Here is a 15,276-nt window from a genome sequence, read left to right on the forward strand (position 1 = left end):
CAGGAAACCAACAGATAATGTCTTAGGTTCATAAATAAACTGAGGTGTAAGCATCTTAGAGACACAGAGGTAAGTAAGCACCACAAGAAACAGAAAATGAATAAACATAAATATTAACCATGAAGCTGAATTAAAGGTGGGATGGGGTGCAACAGATAAGGCTGCTTTAACATAAATCTCTGTATTTTTTAAAAAACAACATGTATTACTCTGACTAAAAACACAAATTTAAAAAGACGTTTAAATAGATAGTAAACCAAAAAAGTAACTCGGTTAAGTCTAAATTGTTGATAACCTGGTTGTGAGTCCTAATGCAACTTTTTAAAGATTCTACAGATAGAAAAGGAATTTGATGAAGTGAAAAAAAAAAAAAATCAACCTTTAAAACCTTAGATACTGACATAGAAACTAGGAGATGGGGGAGATAGAAAACAGAGTCGGAGCTCTCGTTTGGGATCAGTGTCACACACACTACATAGTATTTATGCTGACAGCATGCTCGGTGTCCTGTGAGGGAGGAGCTGCTGTGCTGCCAACCCCAGAGCAGGTGCCGCCTGCCAGAACCTGAGGAAAACTGCACTCGCACTGAGAGCCACTCACATAGTAAAACTGCACATCTGCTTTTGGTAGAACTGTTCATTAAACCGTGAGCTGATTCTCTGATAAGACCAATAAAATGGACAAATGTCTGCAGTCTCATCAAGACAAGATGAGGAAAAAATTGAATACACAGAAATTTCCATTATCATATAAAACATACTGCGATGACTCTTTCCTTTAAGGAAAGTGTCCTGACCCTTCCCAGACCCTGCTATCGACAGGAAAACTCTCTGCTACCCTTTAGTGAACTCCCCAAAAACAGCCGTTTGTATTCACAGCACCCCACTTCCGTCTTCCTGATGTAACCTGAGCCCACCTGCATCAGGATGTTCCCTCCACACCACGAAAACCACTCTGTGAGGACCCATGGACTCCACTCTGCCCAATGCAGGCTGCCAGTCTTCCCACCAGCATCTCAGTCACAGTCCCAGGTGACTCGCCCCCCTCCTCCCTCGAATCCATTCTTCACCGGGCTTCCCAAATACCATCTTCCCTGCACCACTGGCCAACTTCCTTTGGTGGACCCTGCTCCTCTCTCAAACCTCTAAATGCTGGAGGGCCTGCGGCTTAACCCTGAAATTTCTCCTCTTTTTCATCCTCACCTGAGGATATACTTACTGATTTTAGAGAGAGGAAGGGAGAGGAAGAGAGAGACAGAGAAACATCCACCAGTTGCCTCCTTTACCACCGAGAGGAACTCGAACCCACCCCCTTTCGGTGTACAGGACAATGCTCCAACCAGCTGAGCCACTTGGCCAGGGCACTCCTCTTCTCTGCACACACATCCCAGGTGAACTCATCCAGACCCACAGAGAGGACATGCTCACCCATGGGCTGCAGTACACTCTCCTATCTGCATCTGGTCCAACCACGACTTCAGGTAGCCAACTGCTCACTCAAATTACTCCTTGTATATCTCGAAGGCACCTCACATTTAACATATCCAGAAACCTTGGTTCCTCCATCTTTAGTCAAGATATATATCAAAATATTAACAATGGTTACACCTAGGCAATTTTTGTTTATTTCTGCATTTAAATTCTTAACCATAAACACCTATTACTGTATAATCAGAAAAATGTTAAAATAGGCAATAACTATAAACCAAAAAAATGTACCTTCATTAAAAATGCAGTTCACATTTATTTCAATGTCTTGAAGGCTCCCAAGAAAAGCCAATTACTATTTCCTCCTGTTATGGGTGGGTATTGGCTTGTCACGATGCAGAAAACTCATGGGCAACTCTAAAACACAAGTAGCCTCCACTGATATCTTCACAGTAATCACAAAGAAAAAATTAAATTGCACAGCAAGCAACAACAGAATGACAAGAGGATCTGGAGAAATAGACCCTGTTAAAGAGAAAGACCAACTGAGTCAGGTGTAGCCCTATGGACAAGGGAAGCGTGCACCCACAGGCAAGTAGGTAGCTCCCACCCCCACCTCAAGCCCTTTGAAAAGCATAAAGTACTAAACAAACACAGAGAAGTATGAAATGCAAAAGAAAACCAATTTTAGGTTGTTTTAACACCACCAGGAGGACAGCATGGGAAGGAGCAGGAGCACTTGGACACAACGAAGGCTCTGCCAGTGCTTCTGACTGTGTCTTCAAAAGGCACCTGACGTCCCATGCAGTCCCCTAGAAAAGCACCGCCACTCACTCTAAGGACTGGATGGTTTGTCATATTTAACAGCACCCACCTCGGCACAGGGTAAGTATTTTATCACTATTACTGCCATTACTGTGCAAGTGGTCAAAAGAAAACTGCGTTTTAACAGGTTCTACAAACCCAGGAATTCAGTTACAAAATGCAGATTCCTAAACCTTTAAAAATACTCAGTAAGCCTAATAAAGATCTCAACAAGGTAAAAAGAAAATATTAAAACTGCACAAGTCTGCTCAAGATAACTGATAATTTCACAAAGCTAAAGATTTTCTAATTAAAAGAGCACACTCAACCAGCATGACCCACTTCCCCAGTTCTTACAGATGAAGAAACTGCAGCATTTGAAGGGTAACTTAAATAAACGTTGAAAAGGTCTTCTGCCCCAGGTCCAAATATTACATTTCAAGTCATGTTCCATGACCTAAAAGTGACAGTGTACATATGTGTGTATATGGGGGGGGAGGGGGGCTTGTGTGAGAATGTGGGGGGGTTAAAAGTGAAGGGAGGTGGAAGAGCAAGGAATAGAGGGAAATGTCTCAAGTGCCCTGTTTGTGACAAGAACAATGTTAAGCAGATTAAAAGGGCATTTAAGAAATAGCAAAATTTCCCTTATTACTAAGCATTTGGTCGATTAAAGCTTCTTGGGTTACATAAGCAATCTCAAATTGTGCTAAGAGGAACCTGACACTGAACTATGCTGAACTTACATTGAATTCTGTGGTTATACCCAAACTACACATGAAAATTCGAAGACAGAATGCTAGGAGACATTTCACTAAGTTACCTTCAATACAGAGCATTAATGTCCACGCCCTACATTCAAATTAAAATAGTGAAGATTCTTCGTATGTCATTTGTTTTCAAAATGTAAAATTTAAACCATATTCTAAATTATTTATTTCTGATTAACCAGAGGGAGCGGAAGCCCTAAAACAGGATCAGAATGAGCCTCGGTAGACCTAAAAGCTGACAGGTCTAGTATGCGTATAGTATGCAAAGTAACCAAAAAAAGCAAGACAGAACCACCACCAAAAAAGAGCCCTTCAAATTCCCAACCATGCCTTAAACACCATCTCGCTCCAACTGGTAATAAATTTGAGTTACAAAAAAGAATGAAGAGTAAAAAAAAAAGTTAAGTAACAACTTTAAGGCAGAGGTTAAAGTGGAGCAATTAGAACCTTGCATGAATCACAGAATTGAAACTTTTTAATTTAAGCTGCTCAAAAGAGTTGTCAAAACAAGCTGTTTGCTCCACTAAACTATCCTGTATCAGTGACATTCCCGGTGCTTTGCTGATTCCCAGCACTTAGGCTTCTCACCTTGGAAGGTTCCAGGGCGGACTGGGTGCTGCCGTTACAGCAATTAGCACAGGCTACAGCGATGGTTTGCTTGTTATACCATAACTTCTGAAAAGCTCAGTACTGCCAAGTCTACAAAAGCTCCTGCACAGAAAGGGATGAATGTCTGCTTCATCAATCAAATGCAGACCGAACACTAAACACGTAAGCACCCCTCGAACGCAGAAACGAAGTTAGCAACCCTACTCCACACACTGAAAGCTGACGTGTGTGTAAGGATGAGGAGAGGTGCGGCAGGCACAGGAAGAGGTGAGACTGAACTGCCTTGAAACTCAGACACCTGAAACTCAGACACAGCCGTTTTTACTTTCCAGGGATTATTGAGCTGCTCAAAGTCCGCTCAGGAGAAGCGGGAGGACGTCTCCACTGCTCTCAGTGGAGCAACGGCAGAGAGGGTGCTGGTATCTGAGTTTCCAGCCCTCCTGAGGTCAGAATCAGACAACTAGGCCAAGACAACAGGCATGCCCTCAGAGGCAAAACACATCCTTTCCAAACGTGAAGAAATGTATCCAGAGTTTTAATAGTATTTGTGACAGTCCTTTACCACAAAGAGCCAATTAAGTAGGCAAAACAACAGTAACTACACACTCACCCCTAATGGCATTTCCTTTGAGTTCTCTGGGTGACAGATGGGAATGAAGGCTTGCTACCCTAGTAATCTGGACAAAATGCTTTTTTTCTACTCCTTTGAAAGCCTTTTACTAATTTGGAAGAAGTAATTAAAAGGACCAATAGCTTTTTTTCTTACTTCTCCTAACTGAAGTGATAAATTCTGTCTTGAGAGCCCTGAGCCATTCTGGAAATACTTCTCAGAAAAACAGAGTAAATAAGAAGACATTAGGTATCTTGAGAATGAAAAGTGTCCTGGGCCAACATCTGGTAAGTACTTTACATTTTTAAAATAATACTTAAGTGCAAAATACACACTAATGAAATTACTAATCCTACCCCCGAAAAAAACCACATTACAAAATGACAACCAAAATTACAACCTAATATATGTATTAAAAGACTAGTAAATCTTTTATAGCCACATATGTTATAAGGAATTCTCCAATGGATGAGTAACCTCTTCACTGATTTTTGACTAACAAAAGGAGCCGGCCCACTTTAAAGGAAGGATGAGGCACTGAGGGTATGAGGACACCAGTAAGCGGACTTGAGTGGATTTCGTAAGAGTTCGCCTCCTTAGGCCAAACACATCTACAGTGGGAATCCGAGATGATGAAGACAAGTCAGTAAAAAGAAATCCATGAGAAAAGGAGAGGCGAGGAGGGCAAGACATTTCCCTTACTCTTCAGGCTATAACCTTGGAGGCAGGACGTTGCCAAAAGGAACTGAAGAAAAAATGACCCCTATATAAAGCATTTTTTCGTGTAATTCCACTTTCATGAGGGATGGGGAAGTGGCACAAAACTGTCCACTATCACTGATCCAATCTATTAACTTTACCAGGTAGACAGACGCTGGGAATAATTATATTATTACAAAAATATTCTTTTAATAATGAGTTTCCTAAGGCATGAGTAAGATGATCTGAATTTATTTTTACAAGAACGTGATGTGCACAGCTTCAGCTGCAGCGAGGTGACTGAGCCGGGCCAGTGCCGAGGGAGGGCCCAGCAGCCCACCTCTGCTGGCTGTCCACTGTGGCCCTGAGCAGTCAGCAACAACCAGGACACTGGCAGCCGCTGGTTTTTTGCTCCTGTTTGCTTAGGGGCAATTTTTCTTACCCTATTAATGTTCTCTCAACTGTCCCTGGTCCTACACAAAACACAGGACCTGTTCTGGAGCAGCAATGAGAGTAAAGGAAAAATATTGGATGCATGGGAGGTTTAACACCTGGACAATCCAAATCATGTTTTGTTCAATTCCACTCTAGGTCAATGACAAGTAAAAAAAAAAAAAAAAAAAAGTCACAAGACAAATCTTCCTTCTATCTCAGGAGATGAGCTAAAAGAATAATTTAAGTCCAGCAGCTTCCTCAGGACTCACACCAATGATGAAAACAGAAAGAATTCTAACTGATCAAGAGTTTCAACTCAGTACTAATTTAACACAGCTTCATAGATACAACACATGATGTTCTCTCCTTCACTTTTAAAAATTCCCAAGTTTCAAACCACAGAACCAAAATGAATCCACATTGTATAACCAGTGCGGAAACCAACAGTTCACTGAACACACACAGCCGAGGCACAGAGCGTTCCACGGGAGACAAAACAGAAGACATCCTCACGGCCAGGAAACTACACTCCAGTCGAGAGGATGGCCAAACGTTCGATACCGCCTCTCCCAGTCCCTAGCAGGCGCAGGCAGCCATATGATAAAACCACCACTGCTCATCACGGGTAACTTTTCTGTATTCACACAGGAGTATCATTTAAAGAAAGTACAATACCTAGAAGTAACTGGCAGGTAAATTTACAACCCAAATGTTCCCTGCAAACTGCCCAGGAAGGAGAATCAAGGAATGAGTCCAGTACAGATGTGAGGAAGCAGGAGGGAGTGGGCAGGTTACTGATCCTGCCAGACCCAATGTCCTCCACCACAGCGTGGAGAAGAGACCAGATGCAGATGGCCAGTGTCTTCATTTCTTCAAAAGCCAATTCCAGTTGCCTGGCAAGGGCTCATCGAGAGCACATCCTGCGGCTGTAGACTCCTCCTGGCCTTCAGAAGCTGGGTGTCTGACTTACAAGAAAAGAACCCTCACCTGAGCTGTTTCTCCAGCAGCAGCCCTGTGGCACCTGGTGCTCTCCTCCCCTGCCCCTAACAGATAGCCGCAACTCGCATTGGAGGCCCAGGCACTTCCCGGACTTTGAAGCCAGATTGTAACATCTAACATACAGGGATGTTCTAACCACTTAACACATATTAACGCATTTAATCTGCAAACAATCTCTGCATATAGATTCTATCATCATTCCCGTTTCACAGGTGAGAAGTGGAGGTACAACTACGTACAGTAATCTGCCCCATGGATTCACAGCTGTAACAGCGCCAGGACGTGACCTCAGGAAGCCTGGGCCCAGATCTCCCACATTTTTCTCTTTTTAAAAAAAATATGATTATTGATTTTTTTAGAGTGAGAGGAAGGGAAGGGGACAGAGAGAAACATCGATGAGAGAGAATCACCATCGACTGGCTGCTCCTGCACCTGCACCGTACAGGCAAACCCTGGCTTCAGTTCCGTTAATACTACACACTGAGGAAGCCCAGAGCCCGGGTTTCCTTCCTGCTGGTCAAAGTCTGTATTTTATCTACAGTCCTGAAATATCTACTCTCTCCAAGGGTCCTGAATTTGGCAAATAGTGTTTTCAAATCACCGTATCTTGAGCTCCAGTTGATCACCTCGTTTGGCATTTTTTTTAAATCAAAAGTTTCATCATTCATGATTCCACCACATAAAACACACCCTCCACTTAGTAGAACCCTCAGGAAACGCAAGCTTTAGAGTTGAAGCAATTCTCCCATTAACAGAACACCAGTCAAATGGTAAATACTCATCCCCAACAGGCCTACAAGGTTGATTTTCTGAGAAAAGCACATTCTCTTAAGGAGGGAAATGTCACTTGCCAAGTAATTTTCTAAATATGTGCTCTTATTAATCACTGTTAAAAGGGGTGTACACACGGCCCCCAAAAATGCACGTTTACAAGAAATAACAGATATGGAGAATGTTAAAAAAATTTTTATATCTAAATTGCACTCCAATGTGTAGATCATCTTCAGGTGTTCCCACTGGATCCTTGCACATGTCACTACGCCTCAGATCACATACATTAAGCAAACCAACCACCTGGCTTGTCTCCAAATTCAAATACACGGTAACAAATGATGGGCAAATCTGTCTTTTTTTAATTTTCTTTCCCAATATCAACAATGTAATAACGAATATATACTCAAGCTTCTAATCTTTAACATACAAAAAGAACAGAACCACATATGAAATAAGAATTAAATGAATATTAAGAATATTTCGAAAGACTTAGGGAGTCAGGTTGTTTAAAAAGAAAAATACTCCAGTTGTTGAATGTTATTGGCAGTGACTCATGAACTCTTTATGTACAGAAGGAAAAAGTGGGTCATGCACCCACATTATATTCGTGCACGACTGTTAATCTGTATCTCGAAGTTAATGTCTTTATCTTACAGAAAAGTAAAATTTCGCAAGTTAAAGTTTTATTTTCTTCCAAATGAATAATTTTGCGCCTCACCTTAGAAACCCTAACACAAGTAAATAAATAAATCATGATGTCTAATCTCCTGTAGTCCCACGCTTAGAACAAAGTTAAACTCTTCCCCACGTGCGAATGTTTTGGTGAACTGCCACCCAAGACGCGGCCGCTCCTCGGCACCGGCGGCGGGGCCCCTCCCGCTCCCGACCTGCTCAGCGGCCGCGCGGAGCCGGTCACTCCCGGGCGCGAGCGGCCGTCTGCGGCCCGAGGCCACCGCCCCCGACGGAGAGGCCGAGGCGGCGTCGGCTTCTGGTCCCGGCCCCCCAGGCCCGACCCCGAGGCCGCTGCCCCCGCGCCCCGTCGGCGCCGGAGGACGCCCGGCTCGCGTTTCGAAACGCACGAGCCACACGACACGGCCACGGGCGAGGCAACCGGCTGCGCGCAGGGACCTGCCAGGCGGCCGCCCGTCCCCCGCGCCCGTCGCGGCCCCTCAGGCCCCTGTCACCGCCACCTGCGCGCCGCCGGCCGCTCGCGCGGGACCGCGCCCCCCCCCCCCCGGCCCCCGCGTCCAGCCGGACGCCCCGCGGGTCCCCCAGCCCTGCGGGCGCCCCCCTGGAGGAAGCACGTGACGAGCGTCCCGCACCGGCCGCGCCGCCTCCGGGGCTGGGACCGATGACTCAGCAGCGCAGCCTCCCCCGCCGCCGGGCCCCCGCGCGGCCGGACCGCGGCGAGCCCCACGCGGCCGGGCGGAGCAGCAGCCGCACGACGCGAGGCGGCGCCGCACCGGGGCCGTCCCGAGGCGCAGCCGCCCGCCCGCCGGCCCCGCGCCGACCCGACCGAGGAAACCGCCGCCCCTCACGCGCCGCGGCCCCTCCCGACCGCCGCCGAGGGAAGCCTCGGGGGAGGGGCTGGGGGCGAGCCGGGGCCAGTCCCGCACCGACCCCGTCCCGGTCGGCGCCCCGCGAACAGCCGCTGGTCCCCCGGCTCGTCCTTCCAGGCGCTGCGCCGGGCCCCCGCGCCAGGCCCCTCACGCCGTACCAGCGACACGCCGGCGGCGGGGCCGAGACAGCCCGGCCCGCGGGGTCCCGCTGCGGCCACGCGCCCGCCGTTCCTCCGTGACGCCCCGCGCCGCGCACACCGGGAGGCACCGGGCGGGGGGCAGGAGGACCGCGCGGAGCCGGGCGCGCCGCGGGCGGTGTCGGGGTCCCGGCGGGCGGACGGGCCGCACCCGAGGGTCCGCGGGCGCGCTGGGAGCGGCGCCCCGACCGCGGCCCCCGCAAGGACCCGCCCGCCCCCCGGACTGAAGGACGGCGCGGGCCGGGCCACAGAGGGCCGGCCGGTCCCCCTTCCGGCGGACGCGGCCGCTTCCAGGAACCGGGGCCCCGCCGCCTCCCCCGCGGCCGGCCCCGCGCCCCCGCCCAGCAGGCCGCCGCCGGGACCCCGGGAAGGGCGCGGACGGCGAGCCACTCACCGGAGCCGAGGCGCCGCGCGGCCCGACTGACGGCAGCGAGCGAGCCGGGCGGACAGACGGCGGACGGGCAGCGGTCAGGTGACTCACGGCCTCCCCGCGGCGGCCGCCGCTCCCCCTTCTCCTCGGCGCCGCCGCCGCCGCCTCCCCGCGCCGAGGCCCCGCCCCTCCCGAGGCCCCGCCCCAGGCCCGCCTCGCGAGACCGCGCCCCGCCTCCCTGGAGGCCCCGCCCCGCAGCCCCCGCGCCCGGCTTGGCGGTAATTCCGCCGCTCCGTCCGCGCCGCCTGAAGGCCACGCCGGGGTCGCGGGAGGGGGCGCGCGCGCACCGGGCGGGCGGGGCTCGGGGGCGGCGGCTGCGGGTCCCAGCGGCGCGAGGGGCCTCCTTCCCCGCCGGGCGCGGCGGAGACGAGGCCCCGGCGCACGTGGCGCCCGGACGCCGGGAGACGGGCTGCGGCACGAGCGCGGCACCGCTCCTCCCGCGCGGCCCCCGTGGGGCGCCCAGGTTCCCCGGGAGCTGCAGCCCGCGGGCGGGAGAGCGGCCGCGCACCGGGGCCCGGGCACCGCAGCGCCCCCGGGCCGAAGACCGCCCTTCGCGCGGCGGGTGCGGGACCCTCGGAGCCCCGCCCAGCGCCCGGGTCCTCAGCCGCCGGCTCCGGTCGTGCCCCGGGTTCGGGTTCGGGCTTCGCGCCCAGCCTCCGTCACCCCGCAGGTCGTCGCCGTCGCCGGGGGACGCACGTGGCCCCGCGCGCGCCCACGCGTGTGGAGGAGGAGCGCGGGCGCCCGGGTCGGTGGCGCCCCCGCGCGGCTCAGGCGGGGCGGGGTGGGCACGTGCCCTCGGGGGTGGAGCCGACCCTGCGGCCGCCCCCCCCCCCCAGCAGCCCCGGCTCAGCGTCGCCCCCTGAGTGTCCTGCAGGAGGAGGAGAGGCCGCTGGGGGGGGGGCTCGCGGGAGGAGCCGCGCGGGGCCCAGGACGGGCCGGGGTGCGGGGTGCGCCCCCGCCGGCAGGGGAGCCGCTTTCCCACGCGCCGCGTGGGGCTGGCCCTGGCCCTGCATGGACGGCAGGACAGGCGCAGGTGACCTGGCGGCGCTGGCCTGGCCTCGGAGGCTCTTCACTCCCCCGAAACGGCCGCCTGGGCCCCACTCGGACAGGCCACCGGCCGTGCTGCGAGCCCCGCAGGGGAGCCCGGGAGCCCCGCGGGCCAGCGTCCGGTGCCCGGTGCCGAGCGAGCCCCCGCGGGCGGGCCTGGCCAAGCCCACGCCAGACCCCAGCCCAGCGTGGGAAAGGCCGGCAGAGTCCCGTCCACTCAGAGCCACGAGAAAAACGGTGGTGGTTTTAAGCCGCTGAGTCGGGGGTTTGGGTTAAAGAAGGCACCGAAGGTGGGTTCGAGCTTGTGCATGCGGGTGGACTTGTGAGAGAACCGCGACCCCGCCACCGGGGCTTGGAGGACCGGCCCGTAGATAAACCAGAGCATGAGAGGGACTTGAACTTTGAACCGGAGCCAGCCTCCTGGATCTGGGGTGACCCCGGGGACATTCGCCAGCGCAGGTTGGTTGTACCCCAAGTTTCCCTCCTGTGTGTAACCAAGTAGAGAAAGCGCCCCTCAGGAGGAGCGCTGGAGGTCGGGCTTCGCGGAGACCTGGAGATACGCGCATCTCCTAGTAAGTGCTGTGGGCGGAGGGGGCCCGGTGGGATTTGGGGCGTAGCCGACTCCCCTGCACTCGGAGATGAGAGGGAACCGCGGCCGGAGCCGGAGCGACCACAGGCGCAGAGCCCGGGCCGGGTGAAGGCGGAGCCGGTGCTGACGCCTCGGGGGCCTGGGGGGCCTGGGGGGCACCTGCCGCGGAGCCGCCACGCGCTTGGCGCCGAGTCGGACCCGCAGCCGGACCCGCGCTGGCCGAGGCCTTGCCCGGGGCTGTCCCTGCAGCTGGCGATCATCCTTGAATTCATGCACAGGCCAACTTCTGCGGATCACGGATTTGCTTCCACGCCCGCGTTCTCAGGACGCCTTCCGGAGTAACTTGCAGTTGAGCAGAGGAGCCGTATTTAGACTCGTGGACTGGCTCCCCCCCAGCACTGCCACCTCTTTACCTGCCTCGGTGGTTCTCAGCAGAGGCTGGTCCCCCTCCCGCCAGGAGGTACCGGTATTGATTTGGGGGGGTATTGGTATCTAGCAGGCGGAGGCAGAGATGCTGCTGGACGTCCTACAGTGCGCAGGATGTCCCCACAGACAAACAGTGGATCAAGACACCTTATTCCCAGTCACAACAGCATCCTCTGGCCCAAAGCGTCATTGAGGCCAAGGGTGAGAAACCCTGACTTAGAGGTACTCATGCTCAGATACAAGAAATGTGGTTATAAATTAAAAAGGGGAATAAAAGAAAATACAGTGGAGTTAGAGTTAGGAGGAAGCTAAAGGTACACACCACAAAATACACAGAGGACCCACAGAATGCGCCATAGGTTCCTAGCTGCTGGGTAAAACGGGAAACTGAAGAGAAAGCCGTCCCTCCAGGAAGCTGCATTTCCACCACTGGCTGCTCCGCGGTCCGTGGCCAGCCCTCTACCATCCTCAGTGCCACGGGAGGCAGGCCTCGAGGTGTGACGTGGGCAGGTTGTATTTGAGCAATGGGAGGTGTCAGCAGGACCACAGCTGTCCCCCTACCAAGTCAGAGGTTGACTGTGACTCTACCAAAGGCCCCAGCTCCTCTCAGGTAACCACGTAGAGTTTCAGCCAAAGCAGTTCATTCTAGGGGTGGTGACACTTAACCTTGGTCAGCCCCGGGTTAGGTGCCCTCACCCTTGTGAATGATCCCTGTTTCCCGCCAGTTCCCTGACTGATTTACCAGGTCAAGGCTTAGGGGTAACCAGAGGAAAGAATGGGACTGTCAGAAAGAGGAGCTCATCGAAATTGGGAGCCTAGAAAGAGCCAGAGGCTCCGACCCAGGCAGCACAGCCCTGGCACTGCCCAGGGGTGCGGAGGCGTTGGCCGTGGACGGAGGATTTTGTTCCTGGTGCTATGACCTGCAGGACATGCAGGGCTTGGTTCCACTAGACTCGCCGTGAGAATCACCCCTTGGCATCTCTGCCCTGGCTTTGTGTGTGCACTTACCCACAGGGAGAGACCCTCCGGGGAGTGAGCATCGCGTTTGGTACACTTGCCAGCAATATTCTCACGGTAAACTCATTCAGCACCTTTCCAGTTCCTTGCTGCCTCCGCAGCTTCAGGTAGGTGTGCATCCGATAGATGGGTTCCCACCTTGTGTCCACAGCTCAGCCTCAGCACCTGCAAGTTCAGAGCCACGGTGGGTTTGACAAGGTGAAGCCCACGGCAGTTGGTCCAGGTGGTACCTACTCCACTTTGTATTCACCGTGCGAGCAGGGCCGCCCTCCTCCCGGTCACTTCCTTTCCCCGAGCCCCCTTTCGGTAGAGTCTGCTCGCTGGCTTCCAGTGTCCACTCTCCCTCTCCCTTGCTCACACGAAACACCTCCCAGACTTCCTCACTGCGCGACCTTGTTCTGGTCAACCCAAAGTAAGCACGTAGGCACTCGATGAACTTCCAGGCGGCTCTTCCTTTCCTGATAGCAAAAGACCAGATCAGCCTCTGGGCTTTCACCCTCTGCCCTCCTGCCTTGAAGGCCTGGAGCTGGAGCTCTTCTCTCTCAGCCCAGAGGCCGAAAGGAGCTCAAGTCCTGGTCGCTCCCTGGGCAGCTGACCGGCCCTGAGTGTGGTTCACGCCTCCCCCATCAGAGAAAGGAAACCTTCAGTTCAGCTTCTAGCGTGGAGTCTCTAGTTCCTAAGCCAAATGCAGTCTTAGCTGACACCCCTTAATCTCAGGGTGTTGACAGGGCCCCTCTCTGGTCCTGTTTAAACGCAGGCACCGAGAGCCCTGAAGCCGAGCCCTAGGTTATGTGGGAGTAAACCGGTTGTTAGGAAGATATGTGACCCCGAAGCTGGCAAATGACCAGCAGTGAAAAGTAGTTGAGGGTTGAGGGTGGTACAAGGGCAGAAACAGATCTTACTGAGAAGTTGTGGAGAACTGCCATCTCCCCTTAGATATACCAGGTCACAGATAAGAACTCGGATGCAGAGACGCGCATAAAACACTCCAATAAAATTCCAGGAGATGATTCTTTGGAAACATGGGACCGTTGCCAAAGAGGAGAAAAGGAAGGTTAAATCTTTCAAAACAATTTCATGGGTTTGAGCTGCGAAAACACTGGGAGAGCGTGAGAAATGATATGCAATTATTCTGATCATTTAAATTCTTCCTCTTTTGTTATGCATTTTATAGCTGAACAGTCAAAAACCTGCGTATGATTAACAGAGTGCGTGAGCTGAGAGCAGAGCTGCTTAAAGCAGCGAAATGAAATCTGTGTCGATGCCATGAAGCTACAAGAGTGAGGAGATGATGAGTTATATTTTGTGGAAGGAAATTTTAGTAATTTGCAGATTTTATCTAAGTAAAACGGGGCTTTAGAATTGATATTAAGCTTAAAGTTCTAAAAGCATCCATTTAAATTTATTGGAACAGCAGAAAATTCCCTCCTGGCTTTAAAAAAATAGAAAGATTTCCAGAAGAAATAGGATTGGAAATACCCTTTAAATCCTCAGGATAAACAGGAGAGGACTCTGAGGGTGTCCCTAATGAACCACTTGCCCCCTGGGTTCCCCAAACGAGCTCTAGGCAGCTTTGCCTGCGCCCTCAGCAGCGAGAGGCCCGCAGCGGAGGACACCCAGGGAAGGAGCAGAGCTGTCAGGCACGTGTCACTCTGTTGCTAAAACCCATTTTCAAAGCCGCTGCGGCCATGTCCAGGCAGAGCCGACTTGGCCTCTCTTTCTCTATTCGGCGCCTCGAGTCCGTCAGAGATCCATTGTTTTAGGTAAGAAGATTTTGCGTGTTCTCAAGTTCTCTGTTAAAATAAAAATAGTTTCAACCTGGACAGTGTGGCTCAGTCGGTTGGAGCGTCTCCCATGCACCAGAAGGCCATGGGTTCAATCCCCAGTCAGGGCACATGCCAGGCTTCGGGTTCGATGCTGGGGAGTGTGCAGGAGGCAGCGGATGGATGTTTCTCACTCGCTCTCCCCCTCCCTTCCTCTCTCTAAAAAATCAGTGGAGCCTGGGCCTGTGTGCTCAGCAGCTGAGCATCCACCTATGAACCGGGAGGCCCGGGTTCGATTCCTGCTCGGGGCACGTGCCCGGCTGTGGCTCGGTCCCAGTCAGGGCTGTGCAGGAGGCAGCCGATCCACGACTCGCTCATCATTGATGTTCCTATCCCTCCCTCTCCCTTCCTCTCTCTGAAGTCAATATTATATGTATTTCTTTTTAAAAAGCAATGGGAAAAATATCCTCAGGTGAGGATTAACAAGGACAACAAAAAAGGCAAAGCCCTTCTGACTTCTCTGGTGAGAGAAAGCAGGTACTAGCATAGGTGTTTCCTCGGCGTGAAGTGTCCTAAAGCCGCGAACTTCCAAAAGGCAGTGGAGACCTATGTGCTCATCTGTCCTTGGCTTGTGCTACGGAGTCTGAGGGTCAGAGAAGTGATTCATTTGTCCAACATTACACTGAGTGGGTATTTAAGTTCAGGGAAGCTAATACGGGATGTAGGATTATAAGACGAAACACACGGAAGGGAAGATGGCACCACGGGCAGTGTCGTGTGGCAGACACCTGATCGCAGATTCGCAGGGCAGGCGGCTGGGAGGCGCGGGTCTGCAGGAGACCCCGTCAGCCCTGCGGAAGGGCAGCGGGTCAGGGTTTCCAGAGGGGCGATGAATCAGGGTCTGATACAGCGGGCGGGAGGGAGATGGGGACGTGGGAGGAGGGCTCCCAATGTTAAAAAAAAAAAAAGGTGGGAAATTAAAGGAAGTCAGGAGCCATTGGAGGAATGGAGGGAGACTGAAAGAGAACACGGGTGCTCCTCACTGCCCTGAGATTGGGGGCAGGAAAAGTGTTTGCAATTTGGGATTAGCATGATTACCAGAGTAAACCAAGTAAGAGCCCAAG

General features: G+C 52.8%; 1 protein-coding gene across 2 annotated transcripts in view; it reads right to left on the reverse strand.

Moving 5' to 3' along the window:
* The window catches only part of BACH1 (BTB domain and CNC homolog 1), a 31,694-nt gene extending 22,336 nt beyond the window's left edge, over positions 1-9,358 (reverse strand). For both annotated transcript variants that reach the window (XM_087818496.1, XM_087818495.1), the window contains exon 1: positions 9,275-9,358. The gene's annotated coding sequence lies outside the window, so the exon portion shown is untranslated. The remainder of the gene's footprint in view (positions 1-9,274) is intronic.
* Between the last annotated feature and the right edge of the window lie 5,918 nt (positions 9,359-15,276).

This window comes from Miniopterus natalensis, chromosome 6 (assembly GCF_054644295.1).
Source record: "Miniopterus natalensis isolate mMinNat1 chromosome 6, mMinNat1.hap1, whole genome shotgun sequence".
NCBI classification, from domain to species: domain Eukaryota; kingdom Metazoa; phylum Chordata; class Mammalia; order Chiroptera; family Miniopteridae; genus Miniopterus; species Miniopterus natalensis.